This window comes from Labrus mixtus, chromosome 13 (genome assembly GCF_963584025.1).
Source record: "Labrus mixtus chromosome 13, fLabMix1.1, whole genome shotgun sequence".
Lineage (NCBI taxonomy): Eukaryota > Metazoa > Chordata > Actinopteri > Labriformes > Labridae > Labrus > Labrus mixtus.
Window position 1 is genome coordinate 3,655,674 of NC_083624.1, and position 22,059 is coordinate 3,677,732.

The following is a 22,059-nucleotide window of genomic DNA, read 5'->3' on the forward strand; positions in this document are numbered from 1 at the left end:
CACTAACAGACCTTTTTAAGAAGTCTGTGCTCCATGTTTTCTGCTAAATGGAAGTCATTATGGCATTTATATGCTCGCACACATTATTCAGTATTGGCGTCGGCACATACCTGGCTAGCTCATTCAGTGTTTCTAAATGAGCTAGCTAGGCCTGGCCATATGCATCAGTATTATTTTTGGCTTTGCACTGAGAGGACAGTGTGAAACTGTGAACACTTCTTCTCTTAAGTTACCCCATGTGGGCTGTTCATCCACAGTGGCTAGCTTACCTGTGATCTGAGCGAGTGAGCGCTCGTCTACAACGTTCCAGGAAGGTCCTACAAAATTTGTAACTCCAGTCAGCTACCACCACGCATGGAATCTAAATTCTGTAGGTTCACAATCGGTGAACAGCTTTTTGACCAGCTAATGAATTAGCTAAAGACACAAAAACTGATTCACAGAAGGATTACGTGGCTGAGAAAACCAGAGTTTTCTCACAAAATACATGCAAAGGGTTCAATGCACCCCTAAGCGTGCTGCAGAACAAACTGCGCCTTTGTTTGCCATTGCTGTTCTGCGTGTATTTAAATGAGCCATTATGAAGTTACATTGGGGAAAAAGTAACTGCATAATTCTATATAAATCAGCCTAACTGCAGAATCATCTAATTCCCAAACGCTGGTGGGAATTACCACACACAGTTAGAGTGAAAAAAAAAAAAAAGTTGGTGACCGTGACGTAGTATAAGACATGTCATGTGCAAATTCTCCAGTAATCAGGAATAGATTTCCACCTCCATATGACCTAAAAATAGAATAATCTGTAAGGTCTGTTAATATTACTTTAACATTACTATAAGTAATATAGCCAGGGGTTAAATCAGTCAGGGGCCGTAAGCTGCTCTACTCTTCTCATGTGGAGCCGATACACATGTTGCCCTTCTTTTATCCATTCAGGTAAAAAGCTTTGCTTTAATCACTGAAACTCATATCACGTTTTTTCCCCCTCAGGGTTTCCCCTCCCCTCTTAACTCATCATCTTCATGTGGACAGAATAGAGCTTTTTCCGCATAAGAGGGCAGCTCTGTGCAGAGTAAAAGTGCAGATGGCTTCTAACCACATTCAGATGCGAAACAAGAGCAAACTGCACAGAGCAGGTTAACTATCTGTGCGTGTGTTTGCCTCTTTGTGCTAGCGTTTGCTTATGCTATAAGCTTAGTAAATTTGACCTTGAGACGAGAGCAAATGCATCACAATTTTTGGAGCTATAGCTGGCCACAATTCCGTCTCAGGGAATCAGGCCCATTGACTGTGTAGCTTCAAGGGCCTGTTGTTTGCTAACTTGTCGAACCTCTACAGCGCCAACTTTTCATGACAATATGGTCACTTTTGGCAACAGAAAACCAAAATGGTGATGCTAAAAATACTGAAATGATGAGCTGGCTATGTCCATTTTTTTATATCCTCACTGGTGTTTAAACACGAATTCTGTACCCAAATGCATGAACATGCACAGATACGCCCACATGCACTCCTGCATTATTATCTTATTTTACCTTTTTTGTTCATCCTTATATCCTCCATGAGCCATTGTCCTTCCCCCAGCTCTGCCAGGAGATACAGGGGCCTCATCTTACCATCTGTCCCAGACATGCAGGCACTCCAAACCCAGGTGGGAGTGGAGTAGAGCAGAGAGTGGACAGAGAGAATCCACAGTCAGGGCAGAGACTATTATCTCAGTGGTCATGGGTCCTTGCACATATTTCATGGTTACTCTGAGGGTGTCTCCTCGCAGCTATTAGCAGACCGTATTCACTTGTGGGTTACTTGCCTGGGTAGCACTCTTTCACTGTTTAAAAATAAAATAAGTAAAAAATGTTTGAGATAAGATTTGACAGTCAAATGCAAGACATTTTAATAACATTTTGTACAACTCTGACTCCCAAAGAAGTCATCATAGTTGTTGTTGTAGTTGTCTCCTTCTCCGTGGAGGGGTAGGTGGACACTTTTTGCCGCTGACACAGACACACAAGTTTACTATGATAGTGTCAGTTGTCAGATAGTTTAATGCTTTAATTCTGTGGTGTGTCCATAATTTTTTGCATTTTTGTACTGGTTTGTTTTTTGGTTTTTTTTACAGGACACTGGCCTATGTGAAACCTTCCTGACCTTGGGGTTACAGAAAAAAATAAGAATTCCTTTATTCACTGTGGTTTCTCCATAATGTTTTGGCTACAAAAAAAATGTTTTTGACTCGCACAAAGGACGCAGAGCACACAATACCTGGGCAAAACAAAGCGAAGCAAACATTGCAGTTCATGTTGCAACTTTTGAGCAGACTTGTTCTTAATTTGTATTCCAGGCATGACAAGGCTGTTAATTAGGTTCACTGTAGCATAAAAACGGATCGACTGGTAGATTTTTTGTCTTTGTTTTTATATGCCTTTTTTGTTGTTGTTAAAACAATACACACTATACTAGCTAATTATTTCCACACACACTGGTGATGATCATATGTGCATGTCAGGGGTCAGCTTGTTGTCACATGAATACATTCTTTGTTGTATTTAAAACTTAAAAAAAATAAAAAAATATGAGGCATCAGTCTGCTTATATCCACGCTGGATTTTTAGCCCAGAATGAATGCACTTCCTGATGGCAGAAGTTGTTCCATAATGTAAGTGAAAAATGGACTATTACATTGGAGTTGGATCACAAACAAAACTTAATTTAAAAATGTGCCGATACGGGGTGCTTGTGGTGTGATGGTTTGTGCCCGCGCCCCATATACAGAGGCTACAGTCCTCTGGACGGGCGGCCCGGGTTCGAATCTAGCCTATGGCTCCAGCATGTCAGTCCCCACTCTCTCTCTCTAATAAAGGCATAAAAAGGCAAAAAAAAAAACTGCTGCCAGGGGGGTAGGTGTCAGTTGAAGAGAATAGCATTATGCTAAAAAACAAACTTATTTTTACTTTACATTTCCTTCTGCAAATATTCACAGTGAGTTACATTTGACTGGTAAAACAGAATGAGATTTTTTTCGGATAACACAGAACCAGATCACAAATAATTAAAATTTACTTATTTAAACACAACCCAAAGTTCCTCACAGGAGCTGTCAATTACACATACTCAGCCCTCAGTTAAACGCCGACAAACCAATGAAGATGAAAATATGATTTTGAGCAGTCACATGCATTGTTTTAGTGCAGGGACTTGCCAATGGATATACACTTGAAGCAAACACACACACACACACACACACACACACACACACACACACACACACACACACACAGATCCCCCAAAAAACATATGCCCACATAGAGTACGTGCAGATGCTAAAATGCACATGCTTGACTGCATGCTTGCAGACAAGCACATAATCAATGCAGCCGTACAGCAGGGCTGACCAGTGGGGGGGCATGACCTGCCAGGTGACCCATGTATGTCTCGACTAGTGCCAGTCCATGCCTGTGAGTGTGTGTGTGTTTGTGTCTATTAGAGTGAAAGTCAGCTGCTCATCCATGCGAGTACAGTATATTTCAGTTTACAAGTTTAAAGAGGTACAAAAACATGAAGTAGCAACATGTGTACCCTGTTACAGACACGGACAATGCACCACACACTGCTAACTTATCCTCAACCAATGTGTTTCCTTTGATAAATTACCCCCATTACGGTTACGCAGCTTTATCATCCCATGTGTCACTCGTCTTTCCAACCACTTCATCTTCAAGAGGAGCCTAAGTTTAGAGTTAAAGACCCCCAAACGACAGCAATAGTAGAGCCTAGACTGGAAGTCCTGTCATAAAGCCAATCAGGGGAGTCCTCGTTGGGCCTCGTAAATCTCACGCTTTGTAAGGTTACTGGGAGGTCTGGGAAGTGAAGATTTCCCACTCATTATTGTCAGGAAACCCCAGACAACCTCCCCCTGAACCCAGGTCACACAAGGTTATGACCTTGGGACGATCGTCATTGTTGTTTTAGTAACTATGGAGATCAAGGGCCTGAGTGATGTGCGATTCACACCCTCTATGTATAAAACAGGGTGTGAATCTCTATTAACATTCCAATATATATTCCTGTATACACATATATTAATGTTCATGTTGTAAAGGTTCATTTCAAATTATTAAGAAAAGACGAGCTCAGTGGAATCCAAGAGGTTCAAACAGAGCTTTTCAACCACTCTGCTTGTTCATTTGACTATTTCCAAACACCATGTGTAAAGAGCCCTTTTAAAGGCCTATCTTTGAGATTGAGAAAACTTCCACACAAGATGACTGGGGGGATTCAGAAGCCGAGACCGCAGCCTGAAAGAAACAGAAACCATACTAAAATATGACGGCTCCTGCCTCAGTGTTTTTAAGACAATGAGATTGTTACTGTCAAGATTTCAAATGGTAAATCTTGGACATTCATAGTATTTGCACATCCATTAATTATGTGTGTTTAAATATGGGTATAGGGGAAGATTATTTGAAAAAAACAGCAATGCATAATTAATTTTTTTGATCAAATTTCTTATCAAACACATCATCACCAGTGATGAGCTGAATTAAAATTTGTATGATTTTGGAAATAAATCGTGCTGCACTTCTTGTACACTTTCACATACACATGACAGCATTGAATAGGTACATTTTTTAATGGATTTAGGTTTTACCCATCTCTCAAACTACACTTATCTGTTGAAGCGTATATATCAATACTAAAAAAAAAAAGCAGAGAGAATTGGTAAAGCAAGTCAAAATATATTTAAGGAAAGTCGACGTGTTTCATTTGTAGAGTGCCGTTAAAAAGCAGTGATTTTTTTTTCATGCAATCATTAGGAGTGCTTAATCACAGAAAATGTATGTTTATTATGATGAACCATTTCAGCTCACATAACATAGTAAAAAAAACATTTATTTACACTTTTATATATTACCTATTCAAAGAGATGTGAAATTCTGTGGTTCATTTTAGTATACTTTCAGTTACATTGTCGCTACAGAGCTGCGTGTACAGTATGTGCGTCTTTGTTTTTTCACTGCAGAGCCTTCAGAAAATATCTCTGTGCCAATGTTCCTGCAGACACCTTAACAGGCATGAGACACATTTCCAGTGGGACACCGACCATCTCTTTCTGTCTCAGCAGAGAGCAGTGCTCCGGTGCCAGCGCAGTGCCATCAGCACAGGGATAAGCGTCCTGGCAGAACATTGACAGGCTTTCAGAGTCTCCTGAGGCCATCCCAGACCCAGAGAGGATCAGCGGGTTCCCAACAAGTGGTCTTCAGGGCAGCACGGGCTTTCACACTGTGAGGGTCTCTGACAAGTGAACCACAAGACAGTAAGTGACAGGCGCTAAGAACCAAACTGATCAAAGGCCCCTTCAGTCCCGTCGTGTACTGTATGCAGACATAGAGATATTCGGTTATACATATTGTATTGTATCATTTCAACCTGTTTTAGACAGACCTTCTTTTCTGTGTTATATTTATGTCAAACATCATGTCTGTTTCCTATAATAATAAAAAATATAGAGCAGGAAAACAGATGGAGTACACTTTTCACCTTAAGCACTTAAACCAAAAGTTTCCCTTAAAATATCAAAATGTCTTTTTATGACTTCTGTTCCACTTCTAGTTCCTGTAACAGCCATATAGGCCATGCCAAATGTGCCCAGAAATAAGCTGGGCCACCCCACTGTCTCTGAGATTGCCCACCCAGGAGTCTGGCACACGCCACAGCGAGCAGGAGGCCCTCTGGATTACAGTAATACACACTATCTCATAATGGAAAGCTGCCTTGCACATTTCCCTCTCTCCGCCCTCATTGTCCACACTACCAACTGCACAATCAGGATATGAGACTGTGATTGCACCCAGTAGCATCTGTGAGTTTTGTTGGTGTGTTGCTTCTCTGCCACATTTTTTTCTGGCCTGGGCAGTGCTTGGCTGCTCCAAAAAAAAAAAGGAGTGAAAATCTAGGTACCATTTACTGCTCATAACAATGTCATGCCAAATAAACTACAATAAACACAGCACTAAAACCAGCTTCAAAAGTGAGCTCTTGGCTGCAGCAAGAAGAAGTAGTTTTAAAATAGATACAATGAACTGATAATAACCATGTCATGCTAAAATAAACCACCACAAATACTTCAACATATCTAGTTTTAAAATAGATTTCCTTTTCCTTCATCAGCTCAAAAAGTTGTTAGAAAACATTGGTGCCATATAAGGCTAACATGTGTCAATGTCATGTAAGCTGACATAACCATGAAACCTTATATACATATATAAAAAGCCACAGCTTGGGAAGTTTAAACTTAAAAAAAAAGTAGTGGAGAAGTTGGTAACATATACTGCTAATAACGGTGCCATTTAATGTAAAATAAACTACCAATTGCACTGAGCTACAACTAGCCTAGAACTGCTGTGCTTAAACAGGGTAAGAAAAAAGTATCGGACAACGATGTACCATAGAATAGAATAGAGTAGAATATAATTACTTTATTGATCCCAAACTGGGAAATTGTGGCGTTACAACAGCAGGTTATCCAAACACACAATATGAGTAAAAAACACAATATTAGCAAATCTAAACACAATATAATATTAAATACAAAGTAAATAAGCACTAAAAATATCAAAACTAAGAATGGGAATATACAACCAGGATTTAACTTAGCCACAATTTCCCAGTTTGGGATCAATAAAGTAATTCTATTCTATTCTATTCTAGAAAGTAGCTTAAAATGCACTTGACTTGAAAAAAAACAACAACCGTGAACCCTCAGCCGCGGATGGCTTGATTAATTTCAGGCAGCAGAGGTCAAGAGTCACAAGGAAACAATGGCATGAATACTTAACCTGAGATACCTACATGGTTAAATAAACAGTCAAAGCTGCCCCTTTTGGACCCGCCACACGCTAGGCAAACTCCGCCACTTTCCCTCTCACCCTGTAATCACCAGGAGCTGTATTTAATGGGGAGGCTGACCTACGGTTCAGGGCAGTGGAGAGGAAAGCCAAACAAAGTTGAAAGCCATTAAGAGGAAAAGGGGGAAGAGAGAGACACACAAGCATGCGTCTTGTCTTCCCTGGGTGGCTAACAAAGGGGCAGGTGGGCCAAGGGGAGCAGAGGTGCTCTCTGGCCGGAGTTTATACCACCAGGTTACCACAGACTGTACGTAATTACACCACAGAGGTAATTTACTCTGCTAAGTGGCTTGCCTACCAACCATACCGGTGAGTGCACGCTAATCAGGCTTGGTGCCCTTAACAATGGACCATGTGTGCCTCTGAGTGTTGTGGGAGGGGCAGAGGTAACCTGGACGCAAAGTTTCAAAAGGACACAAAAGCTCAAAAGCGTGAGGAGAGGCCAGAGACAGACAGACGGACAAGAAGGGTCCGCTAAAGTTGCAGACTGGCACGTCTTCAAACCGGTATTTATCCAGGAGGTTCTGGAGGATCAAGGCGGATACAGTGACACTTAGGACAAGCGTAGAACAGATGCTGTCTCACACAAGGACAAAGAGGATTTAAAGACATTAACAAACCACAAGGCTCAGATATCCACTTTATTAAAATATGTTATTGGCCTTCACTGTTTTGTTCATACAGCTGTATTGTGACAGTGGTTTGTCCTCATAGATTAAAACTTCAAAATGCGTAACCAGTGATCTGTCCTCACATTTAGTTTGTCACTGGTTGTGTTGAAATAGCACAAGGCTTAATATGTTTCTAATCAGCTAAATGCTAACGTAAAGAGCGTTGATGATGGCGCTACAAGTAGCGGAGGAAAGCCAAGTTGGACTACATGTACTGCTACAAGGTGGTACCCGCTTTTTCTGAATCAGTTAGCTTCACATGTAGCTGCAGTGAAGCTACATTTTCCCAAGTGGGCGGATTGTAGGCAGAGAGACGTAGTGCTTGACAAGTATATACATTTTAGAGATACAATAGAGACAAAATTATCTGTTTAGATGATTAATTTGCAAACCCAAGAAAAAGATATTAGTAGGCTACAAATAATCACTTGATTCTTGAACAAGCACAATTATAGCCAAATAAGCTAACAATCCCAATTAATCGCTCTTTGTAAACACCAGTTAGCACTAGCTGGCTACAATGTTTGCACAGCTGGCAGAAAATGAACAAATTAATTATGGGGTGTTGGCTGTGACGTAGGCAAAGTACTTAAAATAAACAAAATGTACATACGAGGGGGGGAAAGAGGGTAATTAGGAAAAGTTAAAAAGTCAATAAAAATAAAAATGTTGTGTTCAAAGTTTGTTGTTTTTATTTATTTATCAGTAAATGGTTAAACATAAATCCCAAATGGATACAAAAGTGTTACAGAAGCCTCTTGAAATAAATCAGACTACAATGAGGAAGAGGTTCATAATCAGTTAAAACATTATCATCAAATAGCTTAACAGGCTAATTAACACTTAAACCATGAATAAAAAAATGAAACCGTGGAATATAACCTAAATAATGTTCGTTTAATTGTTCATTTTTTGAATATAAAAAGCAACCCCCGCTAACAGATCAAATATATACTCATATCATGCTGTTATTGTTGGCTTCTGTCCTCATGGCTTGGTGTAATGTCTTCCATCATAAAAGCTAACGCAACATAACAATAAACTGATCTGCCCTACTTAGCGCTGCGCTGACCCTGCTACACTGGCTGCGAGTTACACCGGAGTTTGGCAGTATGATATATGTGTACATTGCTAACAAGCCAATCAGGCCTGCCAACAGAAGCAGTGGAAGCACAGAGAGCCATTAAAGGCCTGGCTGCAGCTACACAAACAAAAACTATCCACCTGAGACCACAGAGGGACAGGATGCAGGCTACTTATAGCAACCCAAAACCAGCCCACAAGAATAGCAGGAAAAAACGACTCAGTGCGGGAGCTTCAGTGAACCCTTTTGAAGTGCGCCACCTCTAAACTATTCAGATGGCCACCCCAGCATCTTTGAAGGCAGGTTATCCTCCGCGGCCGTGTGTCCTGTTGTGGACGAATTGTTTCCTCTTTCACTTTGTCTCTATTTCCCTGCAGAAACTGACACTGTTTTATTGTTCTCCTGGGCCAAACTGTTGTGTAGCAGAGCGCAGGGGACGAGACCGCTCGCTGTTCTCCGGTTGGTAGAGGAGAACCAGGGCGGGCCGTTCTGGCAACACGCACAGTAAGTTGGTCACAGGTGACGCAAGGGCGCATTACCTAAAGAATCAGCAGAAGGATGACCCCCTGCTTATCGAAACCATTTCCTCTATCCTCAAGGTCGTGACCTTACAATGCCCCGGCTCCTAAGAATGGGCCATTGGAGTAATCAATCAGTCAGCGGGCAGTGATGTCATTGCACAAACATGGCACAAGAATAGGGAGAACAGTGACATATTTTGTTGTTTTTGGTGAGGTGCTGATGGTCCCGCTCGTAAATACAACAGATTTATGGTTAGAAAACATGCACCTGCCACTTCATGGGTAAAGAAAACAAGCAAAAAAACAAGCAGCTACAGTCTTTAAAGCTCCTGTGAGGAACTTTCTGTTTGTGTCATTTTGGCGCCCCTTGTGGTCAAAGCAGTACCTCGAATGTCTTGGCTGATTTCCTCCACATGTGTAGGTCATGTTTTTTCAGCAAAAATCGCATCCTGCTTTCTTGAAATGGTAAAATGTATCATTTATTGAGTATCTTTGCTGTTGAAAATGTAAAAAAAAAGAAAAAAGAAGCTGCTTCTGCAGGGTGCTGTAACTCACCTTGTCTGACACATACCCCCCCCTTGCAGCGAAATCAGATATCAAAATAACTTCATGCTTTTGGTCTTGTTTGAGTTTTTAGGTCACAAAGAGGCATCCATGTTAGTTTCAGTCTGTTTTACAACCAGTTAAAAACTCCTCACAGCAGCTTTTAGTAATCCCGGAGTTAAAATCTCATTCCTGAATGAATTGGAAGAATAATTTCAAATGCAGCTTTAAGGCAACTCATCGGATTTCCAAGGACAGAATAGTCTCTAAAATATGAAAAAATATAGCTCAACTGTTTCTTTTATAAAACTGCATCCAACTATTTCACACCCTGGCGAAGAAAATAAAAGTATATTGCATGCTTTATAAAAAAAAAGGATATTTATATGAGTGAAAAAGCCAAACCTCTGCTGCCAATAGCATTGTAACTGAGTATTATCTGTGTAATCTCAGATAGAGGTACAGTACATGTGCTTCCGTTGACTCCCGCAGAGAAAGAGAGCTCTTTTTAACACTCAATATCAGGGAATCTAATTGCACTTACAAAGCGTTCGTTGTGGCTTGACTCTCTGGAAGAGTCTATAGCAAATGGTGTCATATCACAGTCCTATCATTCTTATTACAGGCCCCATTTCAAAGGATAAGAAATACATCATCAACTGTGTGATATAGGATCTGCTCCTTTGTATAGAAGTTAACTTACAGTGTGCTGGATATTCCAGAAATCAACACATTTAGATATTGTATGTTTAAAAATGGTCATAAAATCAATAAAATTTCATCTGAATCATGTTTTCATTTTCTTCGTTTTTACCAATTGGTTATCTTTTTAAAATGTTAATAACACAATGGAGGAGCTCATTAGTCCAATGCTGTTGATGTTTTCAGATTGTATTCCATTGTTAAGTTGTCCTTATTTTCTGGTTTAGATGAACTTTGTAAACTTTATAATGAGAAACTCCTGGTTTAAGTTGGTCTTTGTTATCCTCATCTGACTAAGCGATGACAATCAGACAACCATAGCAACCCATGGCTTTGGAGTAACACTGAACAAATTGAGAAAATGTTATTTAAAGCAACATTTTGTAATTCCTAAATTACATCAGAATTTATCAAACTTCGGCATTTTTGCTGCGATTTTTTTCTCCATGCAAAGTGGAAGAAGTAGAGTTTTACTTTACTTCTGTTAAATACAGCCATTCATCATTTTCTTGCAACTGTTGCTGCAGCACAACACTATCTACAACATCAAGCTTTACCTTCTCCCTCTCCCCCTCCCCTCTTTATTTTCTGCGTTTATCGTACCGTGCACTATGAGCAGAGAAAGCTCTGGCATTTCCTGCTTAGAGTCTTCTTAACGTGAACGTGCAGATCAGCACTGATTCTTCTCTGTGCAGGAGCAATGGATCAAAGTGCAGCCTGAATCCTCACCAGAGCTAAAAATATTACATTTGATTCGGGGCAGAGGTTAAGTGTCTCACTTCTGGCAAATACCTGAGTTTACATTTAACTCAGACTCTGATTGGTCTCTTTGATGACTTTCCCTTGGCTTATCTGGGAAGCCACTTCCACTCCAATACAATAATATAGTTTTCCTCCATTGTTCATGTGCACCTCCAATGATCCCATTATTAAACTGGGCATGCTGAGGTCCGATAGTAAAAAGTAAAATGCAGTGAGCTTTTTTTCTGGTTCATGCCACTCAATTGTCTCATAGAAAACATTGTGCAAACAAGTGTGCACAATATTCTAAACTTTTTCTGTTTTATTGTTCCATTGGGAGGGTCTGCTGGCTGTTCCTTGTACAAGACTGAAATCAGAAGGAGACTGTGCCTTTCAGGTTGTGGCACCTACATGTTGGAACTGTCTTCCCGTGGAACTGAGAGCCGTGAACTCTGTGGACACAAAAAAGCAGCTAAAGACCCATCTGTATAGACTGGCCCTTGTTTGATCTGTCTGTTTTTGATTTGATGTAAATGTCTGTTTGTAATGTCTCTGCTTTTTCTAATCCTTTCTGTAAAGCACTTTGTCACGTGTGCTCTTGAAAGGTGCTATATAAATAAACTTTACTTACTTACTACTGACATTGCTGTACAAATGAAATTAAATAATTACACTTTTCACTGTGTAACACTTTTCAGTACCATGTGTTTTAAACAATACAGTTGTTGTTTAATGTTACGCTTTTGAAGACTTCAGATCTTCAGCCATATTTGGACAAAAGCTGCCATGAGCAGTAAAAAAAGAGAGCAGCTGGGTCCAATCAAATCTACAGTTTGGTACTGTAAGATGTGAAAATATGAAGAGTTGTAGTTCCACAGTTTTATCATACTAAATTGCAACAAATAAATAATATATAACAAAAACTCTACTATACAGCTAATGGGAGACATTGGGTTGATCACTTTGGACAAAGTGGTACCTCTATCTCTTCACTAATCGTGTTCCTTACATGTATAAGAAGTGTTTTCAGACCAAAGATCTTATCCTGCTTCCCTTTAACTGTCAATTGCATCACTCACTGTGAACCTTTTCCATGTAAATTGTAAAAAATAAAAAAGGCATTTATAGTCTTCTCTATGCATGTTCCTTCATCAGACGCCCAATGGTAGCTCTGAAAGGCATTACAAGTAGCTTTATAGATATAATCAAACTTCTGCCTGATGGCCTTCATGTGGTATTTGTGTTCCCAAAGCTTCTGTGTAAGAACGTAACATGTGCATGGAAATGTATTTTCTGCTCTAAATGTTAGGCGAGGCATGGTAAACACACGGTCGATATGATTATGTCTTCAGAAATTGTTAAGTGGCTCATGTTCATAGCTCCTAATAGGGAGGAGTTCCTTATCATAGTATTACCTTTTTAATGCATCATAAAGTAGTAACGTTGATGTATGAGGGGGTCTAAAAAAAAAATCACAATATTAAGGATGCAATACAAAACAATCTGCGGCTCCCGGCCTTGATGCAGACAGCCTGTGTCAGTGCTTGCAGGACAGCAAATTACCATTCATCTAAATGAAGAGAGCTAAACAAGAGAACTTAAACTAATGGGGAATTGCTTACAGTAATGACACAAAGAGCAGAATAATAGATTGTTAGTTGGCTTCATAATGACGTTAGATATCCGGGGATGTGTAGATAGGCACATTAGAAGTCAATACAGTTCCAGAATAATAGGGAAGGCTCAGAGATAATGTACTCACACGAGGGGGCCTCGACATTAGCAACAGCCCAGCAGGACTCGGCTCGCACGTGTGCCAATGACGCATTAAATCCCTCAATGACAAAAGATGAAAGAAAGGTAAATGTGAAGGCACATTGTTTGGCCACTGTCGTACAGCAGACACCAGACTGTACACATGCCAGTGGCACACAGGGATGCTGAGGTGGCTGGTTTTGGTTTGTAAATAAAGGAGGGAAGATATTGAAATAATGTGTGTAAGGCCAGCCTCAGGATAGCCCAAATTAAAAAAATAAATAAGGCTCCTTGCTGTCTGAAGTTCAAAACACAAGCAAAAAAAAGGGTTTGAAATCCGTTGTTCACTATTTTAAAACAATTATAAAGACTGCTCACAAGAGTCAGAAATCTTTCATCAACCCACACTGTGATGAAAGCGCACTTCCAGCTTGAACCTCAGCAGATAAAAATAAAAATAAGACAAGGGAACAAAAAGTACAGATGACATTAACTTCTGCTCAAATGAGCACAGTGGGAGAGCACGCAAAGTATTTAGCACCACTCTTTCTCTCTTTTGATGTTGTTTGTCAATTCACAGCACCCAGCGCAGTATTTAGCGTCTTCAGCCCCCGTCTTTCCCCTAGACGGGGGTGAGTGTAATCGCGGCGCTCCCCTTCATTAGATATTAATTTATTCATTGCATGTTAACTCTGCGAGACCTTGGAAGGAGACGCCAGGTGACTCTTCTTCATTTGGTCCCCAGCGCTCTCCACTGGGCCTGGGAACACCGCAGTAATGCCACGCAGTCGGGGAAGTGGAGAGCAAATTATTCAGCTCCATAGAGAGGGACTCTTTGTGGTAAACACACGGTGGGACGCTTCTGCTGTCATAATTAAATCTGCAAATCCATAAGAGCAGGGTGCTTCCACTTTAGAGCTCAAACATATTGTGGGGTAAACACAATGAAGCCAAAGCCCAAAACAAGTACAGCACATACTTTAAAAATACAAGAACAAATAAATGTACTTACATAGTGCACAATCTCATGTTTACACAGCCAGAGGTTTACTGTATACATATGCATGAGCTTTCTGACGCTACATATCCAATTTGGCTCTCAATGTATCTCAAATACACTTTCTGGTTAATATTTCTTCTAACTGGGGCACCAGTGGCCAAGCGGTAAGGTCGCGCCCCATGTACTGAGGCTGCCGTCTTTCAAGAGGATGACCTGGGTTCAAGTCCGAGCCGTGGCTCCTCTACCTCAGGTCATTCCCCACTCTCTGTCCTCGATCCACTGTCCTCTCTAATAAAAAAGGCGTAACTCAGTAATAGCCCCAAAAATTAGTCTTAAAAAAATCTTCCAATTTGTCACTTTTTAACTCCATGGCACTCGGTTGAACTGTTATAACTTGTATTAGTGTAAAACATTTAAAACTGAAATAAAACCTAAGTAACTAAAATGTGTCCAACATTTCCAACATGCATGCTTATTCTACATTTTTTATTTTTTTATTTTTACCCGTTACATAATGAGAATAAAAAACACAGTACTAAAACTTTTTCCGCTTGTTTTTCTATGCCTTGTTGCACAGCTAAAAGCTAAGGACATTAACCGAAGGTAAAAGATGCCCCCGAAACAACAATGTTCTGATGCACTCACTTCGAGAGATGTTTTCATTGGACTTTTATATTTCATTCATTTCATTATAATTTCACATCTTTTTTGTAAACTTAAGTGAATGTTGCTTTCTAAAATCTCATCATGGATCATTTGCCATGTCCTTCCTGTGACAGTGTGATTGGCCTGTTAATGTCTGTCCTTAAAGAAGTAAACTAGCATTGAAATATTGTTCATGTTTATTAGTTGTTGTATCCTCAGATACAAGGAGGAATGATTGAGTTTTTATTTTACAAAGGAAACAATAGACACTATTTAATTCAGTCATTTATCAGTGGGTCCTGCAATTGTTGATTTCCTTTCTAATTTTCACATTCATTAGAGTGTAAATATATTGTCCTTGTGTTTATTTTTACCTCTTCTGAAGATCTCTATTTCCTTTCCGTACATTACAGATGCAATATTTCTGGATTATATATCAATTGAAAATCATGTGTATGTGGTAGTTTAAGCAATCAAAACCTTGCTACGTCGCTATTTGAGATTTGAATTCAGGAGAAAAAAAAGTAACAGAGATATTGGAATAGGGAAAGAAACGAGGGGATGAGAGAGAAGGGGACCTTAGAGAGGGGAGGGGGGTGGGGGGCTCTTAAACTTCCTTATACGCGCCCGAAAGAGCTCTCAATCTTTGACCAAACCGTGGCAGATCAGAGAGAAAGACGCCAAAGAGCATCAATCCCTGCTTCTCTGAGTCCCCCCATCAATGGGGAGAAAATCCCCAGTGAACAGGCAGCCAGGCTAATCCACAGCTAAATGACACCTCCAGACGCTAATGCCCAGACTGACCACAGAAGCAATCCTCGGCGACTCCTCCACACACGTACCCGTTGATGCTTTTCAGCCGAAGGGGGGGGGGGGGAGAACTTGAAAGGGACCGGGGGCTGTCTCTGTCCCTCTGTGTGCCACCTGCTTAGCATCCCTGCGCTGCAAGCTGCTATAGAGAGACATCTCCGGCAGAGGAGAAAGGCCCATTGTGTCCAGACGCCTTTGAGGGCATTGTTCTGCTTCAGTGAGGCCAGGCCGACATCTGCACCATTCACACTGAAGGAAGTTGTAATCACTCCCCTGCTCTTAGCTTGCCGGCTCCAACTTCATACCAAGAGGGCCTATGAAGTAAGGCCTGTAAACAACAAGGCAAGAGGAGGGGGGGGGGGGGGGGGGGGGGATTTGGAAGGGTGGCGGTTTTTGTTGGGAGGCATCAGTTTAAATAGAAACTCTTACATACCCCCATACAGGCCCCCTGATCCCCCAACTCTCCCTTTCAACCCCCAACTCAACCAAGTGCACTTATTCTGTACAATACAAAGCCTGCAAGTGATTCATAGAGTTACCTCTCCATCAAAAGCGCTCGTTAACAAGGAGGGTAACGATTTCAAACGTGTCTGTGTAAAGTATAAAAGTAGCTGCATGCGTTCTCAGAATGCTGTTTCGCTTTCGCTTTTCATTAGTTGCAATGTGGAAGGAAAAAAAAGGAAAGGAGGCATTGAAAGAAAGGATTGTTTGAGTGGTCAACTTGAGAAGAGGTTTTTATGTAGTTTTCATTTACATATAATTACTCTTTAATGGAAGTCTGACTGGTGTGGGGTAAGAGTCTTGGCCATGCAGGCTGCTGTGGAGACCCCCTATGATACTGGATGACAGGCTGTAGCGCTAGCTCCATCTCCGGCTAATTAAACGAATCAATTAAGAGACTATTGTCGTAACTGTGTAACTGATGTTCTGTAGTGGCAAAAATGGTCCCTTGGGGAGGCCTTCCAACCATATTAAAAGACCTATCCTCTACATCTCCATCTGATACCAATATAGACACTTATTTGCGCCGTGCTGTCATGTCATTGGAGGCGGGCGCATTATGGAAATTGAAATGGAGGGGTTGAGGGGAGCAGGGATGCGCTCAGTGTGAAGCGGCGGGGTTCACTTCCCATCACCCTCCAAGGAGAACTCGCTTCAGCAAACTCCAAAGTCCCTCAAAGTTCCCCTAATAGCAAAGCGAGAGCCGGCACACCCAGCTGTGTGCATCCAGTCACTAGGTAAGGGTCGCGCAATTAGCATACTCCTCCCTGCCAGGCGAGTCGCGTTGATGCAGATAAATTATCATATTAGATTTACCCTCCTCAGTTCAACTGATTGGCTCCCAAATTGTTTTAGATGGCCGTCATTAATCCTTAGCATAGGCTAAGTGCTTTGGCTTCAGATCTGATTGCATAGAGGCGCCTTGGGTCAAATTAACGGAATACTAATGTCTGAACTCTATCTCATTTGCAGTGTCAGGATGCTGCTTCTATTATAGGAAACAGAAGAGTCAATTGCCATTTATCTAATGCAAGGCTTAGAAACTCTCGGGATGATAATTGAGGTCCAAGGTAAGAGCGGAGAGAATGTTATCCCTCTCATTTAAAAAAAAATAATTGTATATAAGAGGCTTTCAGATGAGAAATTGTCAAAGAATGTCAAAGCATTTTGTAACTTCAAAGGCAGCTTGTTAAAGTAAAGGTAAATGCTTCAACTGCGGCAACGCTTTCCCATATGTTTCTGTACGAGAATTCATCAAAAGGAAAAGACTTTGAAGCTGCAAAAAGCAAAAGCAGATATGTCAAATACGTACACATATCTGCTTGGCTTGGATAATGAACCTCCAGCTGCTATAAATACATCTGTTCGCGGGGAGACTGACAGATAGAGCAAATCTACAGACTTGACTGAGACTCCAGTGGATCCATGTCCCGCCTTTGTCTTTGTGAGCTGACCCTGTTTGTTTAAGGCCCACAGTGCTGGCAGCACATGAGTGGAACTGGGCTGCTACAGCGCCTCGGCTTTCCAAAGTCAGCATCGGCATGTCGCTGGGGCCTTCTGATGGAGATCAAGGGATTATCCACACCTCACACACACAGAGAAACACATCATGCATATTCAGTAATTTATTATACTACAAGTAATGTAACCTAAAACAGTTATTTGACAAGGGGCATCGGGTTCCTAAAGAAGCACTGGTGGCACCCATAGTCTGCACAGACATGACATTTACAATCAGTCAGTGGAACCCGAGACTGCAGACAAGACTCTTAAGAGTTTGTACTGGCAATCAGCTCTTACTGACCAATGAGGTAGCACATCAGGAAATCCATATTTGGTATGAAACTGTCCAATGACTCAAAGATAGAGGGATTTTTTTCAACCAATACTCTTTTGGCTTTTTGCCAAAGAGAGACAGAAAATGTGGGAAAGAGAGAGTGGTGACATGCACCAAATGGTCCCGGGTCAGAGATAAAACCAGCATCTAGGACTTTGCAGCTGTACAGTATATGTTGCCCCTGCCGAACGAGCTTAACCAGTACCATCATTTTCCCGAATTTCCCCTCTGGGGATCAATAAAGTATTATCCCTATCATCACAGACATGGTTAAATGGGAAACAAAATAATTTGATTATTATGCTAATGTCAGTAAAAAATATGACATTTTGTGGAATATGCAGTTGCAAGTTTACCTTTAACCTACCTCTACTGTTAAGTGAAAAAGTTATGAAGCCATCACAATATACTTTATATCATAAAATGTCCTTATATCTGTATACTTTGCTGAACACATTGCAATACAGAGAATAAGAGGAGGTTATGGCATGGCCAGAAATGGCCATCATGATTGGACAATGAAAGAATCAAATACTGTGGACACTTATCAGAAACAGAATAATTCAATAAAAGGTCAGAAGTGACAGAGCTGGATCTCTAATGAGTGCTGGATACAAAGCAACAAAAACATGAAATAAAAAAGTTTGAAAAAATGAAAAAAGAGGGCGGGATTCACAAAATAGTATGGGCACAATTCATCCACATGTGGGGCGACCTCCAGAAGACGTTACCCCGACGAGAAGGCCAAATTTTCACTCCTTTCCTTGCACCAACCAGGAAGGAAGCTTTGTTTTAATCGGCGAAACTAATATATCACCTGGCCTCACAATAAACCGGAAGTAGTGTCCCCTCCGCACCCAACTGATCATCTGTATGTGGACAGACTTAAGTTCCTCATCATGAGAGTCCAGCTTTGTGCAGAGTAAAGGCGCAGATAGCTTCTCTCCAAATTCAGGCGCAAAACAGATGCAAACTGCAATGACAAGTTCAACTTTATGGCTGTGTTTCGGATGGAATATCGTCAGCGCATTGTGCTTTGTGAGTTGGATTTTGGTACATAGCAACAGGAGCAAATAATGCGCAATTATTGGTGTATATTATTTATATAGTGGCCACAATCTACTCTTAATGAAGACTTGTAGATTACACTTTCAGTCAAGAAAGCTTGGGCAAAACTTTATCAAATGTCAAACTTTTCCGTATATTGATTTACACTTTGTCCTGTGTTTTTCTTTGCTCTGTGATTAAAACACCATCTCCCCTGAGGGTTTTTATTTCCAGCTGTGTTGCCGAGGTCTAAACCCCTCATTGTCCTTCAGCTGGCCATGTGTGTGTGAGCCAGTCTATGTGTGTTTAGGTGTGTTGATGCAGCCAGCCTTGTGTTTCTTTCTTTATACCTCCTGAGTCTCTCTCTCTCTCCCTGCCTCCCTCATACCTGTCATCTGGCAAGGCTAACCCCTGGTAGCTCCCCGCCAAATGCACACACACATACACACACTTTGTATATCCCCGCCAAATGCCCGCCCTTCCAGCCCCCGCACACGCCAGCCGGTGTCAGCGAATCAGCTGAACCGTCTCCGCCCCGAGAATAACCCCATGACAGACAGCCCTAGTGGCCTCCCCTTGTCAACACAGCCTGCCTGGAAAGCTGACAGCCAGGGCACAGGGTGGACAGGCTACTGTAGGCAGGAGTTTACACCGGGCTGGGCCTGGAGAGTGCGGGCCTTTTGGGTTTAGATAGAAGTAGAGGTAGAGAAGGAGAGTGGGCTTTAGATAGGGGTTATATGAGTACAAAAGCAGGGCCAGGATAGAAGATAGGGCTTATTATAAAGCTAAGGATATGAGCAGGGTTGAAGATGGGAATAGCGAGTGTGAGGCCTGGTGTAGAAACTTGTTAAAGCTGGGGTACTCTTTCACTCTTCGACGTGGAATAAGGAGAAAAAAAAAACGCCAATACTTCAGAAAAATAGGGATTATAATTGCAGAGGTCAGCTTCTGTCAAGGTGACTGCAGCATTCAGCGTACAGTACTTGGCTGGCAGAGTTGAGTGGTCAGTCCCTGCAGAGCAAAGATTGAAAGGTTCGTTTTGGCTCGCGGCCGGGAGACTGTCATTCTTCTATCCTCCCTACAACAAATCAGATACGAGACAGTCCCACAAACTTTTTCTCTAAAACTTCTTCATAAGGAACCCTTGCTCACATTAAAAAGATAAATCACATGTTATATTATGTTTTTTGTTGTTCTTTTGACGAATAGGTTTTTGATATATTCTTTATTAATCCCAAAGGGGAAATTCAGGTTTTAAGTCTGTGATCGAGAGACATCCTACTTACACACATGCCTGAATATACATTAGCACAAACAGGACCTATGGACATGCATAAATGGAGAGATGTCAGAGTTAAGGGGCTGCACACAGGTGGTGCCCCAAGAAGCTGGGGGGTTCAGTGGATTGCTCAAGGGAACCTCAGCAGTACTGAGGAAGAGAGTAACCAGAAAAATTCCCATTCTTTGGTCAGAGAGAGGAACCGGCGACCCTTTGGTTCCCAACCCAAGTGTGTACAGACTAAGCTACTGCCACCCCAGTTGACACCATATTGATCTTTAATAATCTTATCTTGGGAACATTCCACAATTGGATGATTTATTTGTTTTAGAAAGACGGATGTACATAAAGATCAGTTACATCTGCATCTCCCCAAGTCTCTCTTGTCACGTTCATACGGATTTCTATTCTAGCTGTTGGCCTTATACATACAGTATGTGCAAACGACACGCATGCACACCTGGAGGGTGTTAAAAATGAAGCCATTGCAGACATGCAAACATCTGCAAGTCTTCAAGTGTGCACTTGAGAGACAGGCTCCGAAAGCCAAGGAATCCTCATTAGGTCCCATATTAAAAAAGGCCTTTGTAACGGCAGAAATAAACATGTTTACAGCCTGGTTAAAAAAAAAAGAAAGAAGCTGTATGGGGGTGAATGTTTCACAAATCAGTAATTTTGATTATATTTATGCTAAGAGTTATCCTTAATTATGGCTGTTCCGCTATGTGATTGTTTGAAAGGAGTCCTGCCTCAACTCCATCTCTTTGTCTGTTACTAGATTGACCAAAAGTTAAGTAGTGTAAGAATTCCCAATATGGTGACCGCCATCAGTTGGCCTTCTAACACCTCTTCAGAAACCAATGGGTGACATCACTGAGACTATGTCCATGGTTAATACAGTCTATGATGCAAACAAACAAAACTAAATGAAGCTAAATGGCTGATTTCTAAGTAGAACAATGCAGACTTCAAGAATGGAACAAAATAATGATATAATAAAAGGGGTTTATTAAATGGCAGGGATCTTGAATAGTGGTTTTGGTTTTTAGGGGAACTCCTAGTTTGCTTTAAAATGTCTCACGTGGTTTCATGTTGCAGTAAAACAGTACGCTGAAAAGACTGGCAACCCTGCAGGGAAATAAGCAGCATAAGCTATATTCCACATATGGGATTCTAATCCCTTTTATATAAGATCAATCAGCATGCTGTTATTTAAGACCAGCTTTCTAACTCTAACTAGATAGCTGCAGAGAAGCAACTATGATGAAACCATCTTGGTGCCCTTTGAGCTTCCTCTGTACTATACTGCACTTTGCATTTAGGAATGACAGCAACATTGCTCCTGTTTTCTGATCAAGGCGTACAAGCTACATCTTTCCAGGCAGGCATTAATTCTTGTTTGTTGGGGGATCTTAACAATTTCTGAGAAATGTCAGAGAACAGAAACACTTGCTCCGTCTGAGCTCTAATAATAGAGTAGTTACGAATAAAGGCAGGAACAGTCACATAAGCAGAAACGAAGGCAAGGAAGGAAGGAGCAGCTTGACAATATAGAGCCCCTGATTGCTTCAAATAGAGTTGTAAAATGAAAGAGGAAATCAATTATTGAGCACTGACATGGTTTTTAACTGCAAAATATGGATATGCACGTTCTCGCTAAGCTGACTGCAAATGGGCGACCTGGGAAACACAAAGATGGATGAGTGAGAAAGAGAGATGGATATTCAGTGCTTGATATAAAGATATAGCTCGCTGGCACACACATGCATGCTTACTCACACTCATGCACACTCGCACACACACACATGCCAACTGTGTAGATAAAAAGGGATTGTCACATGACACATTCCCAGCAGATTGGACACGCAGAGATCTTAGGTCTTAGCTTCTGTGCCTTTTGACTTGAAGTGCATACAGAACGAGTGCAGCCCTCAGAAAAGACATGCTGCAGCCTAAATCAAAATTCAGGATCAGGAATATGTGCTCAGTCGGACATATCTCAACTTATTATATGTA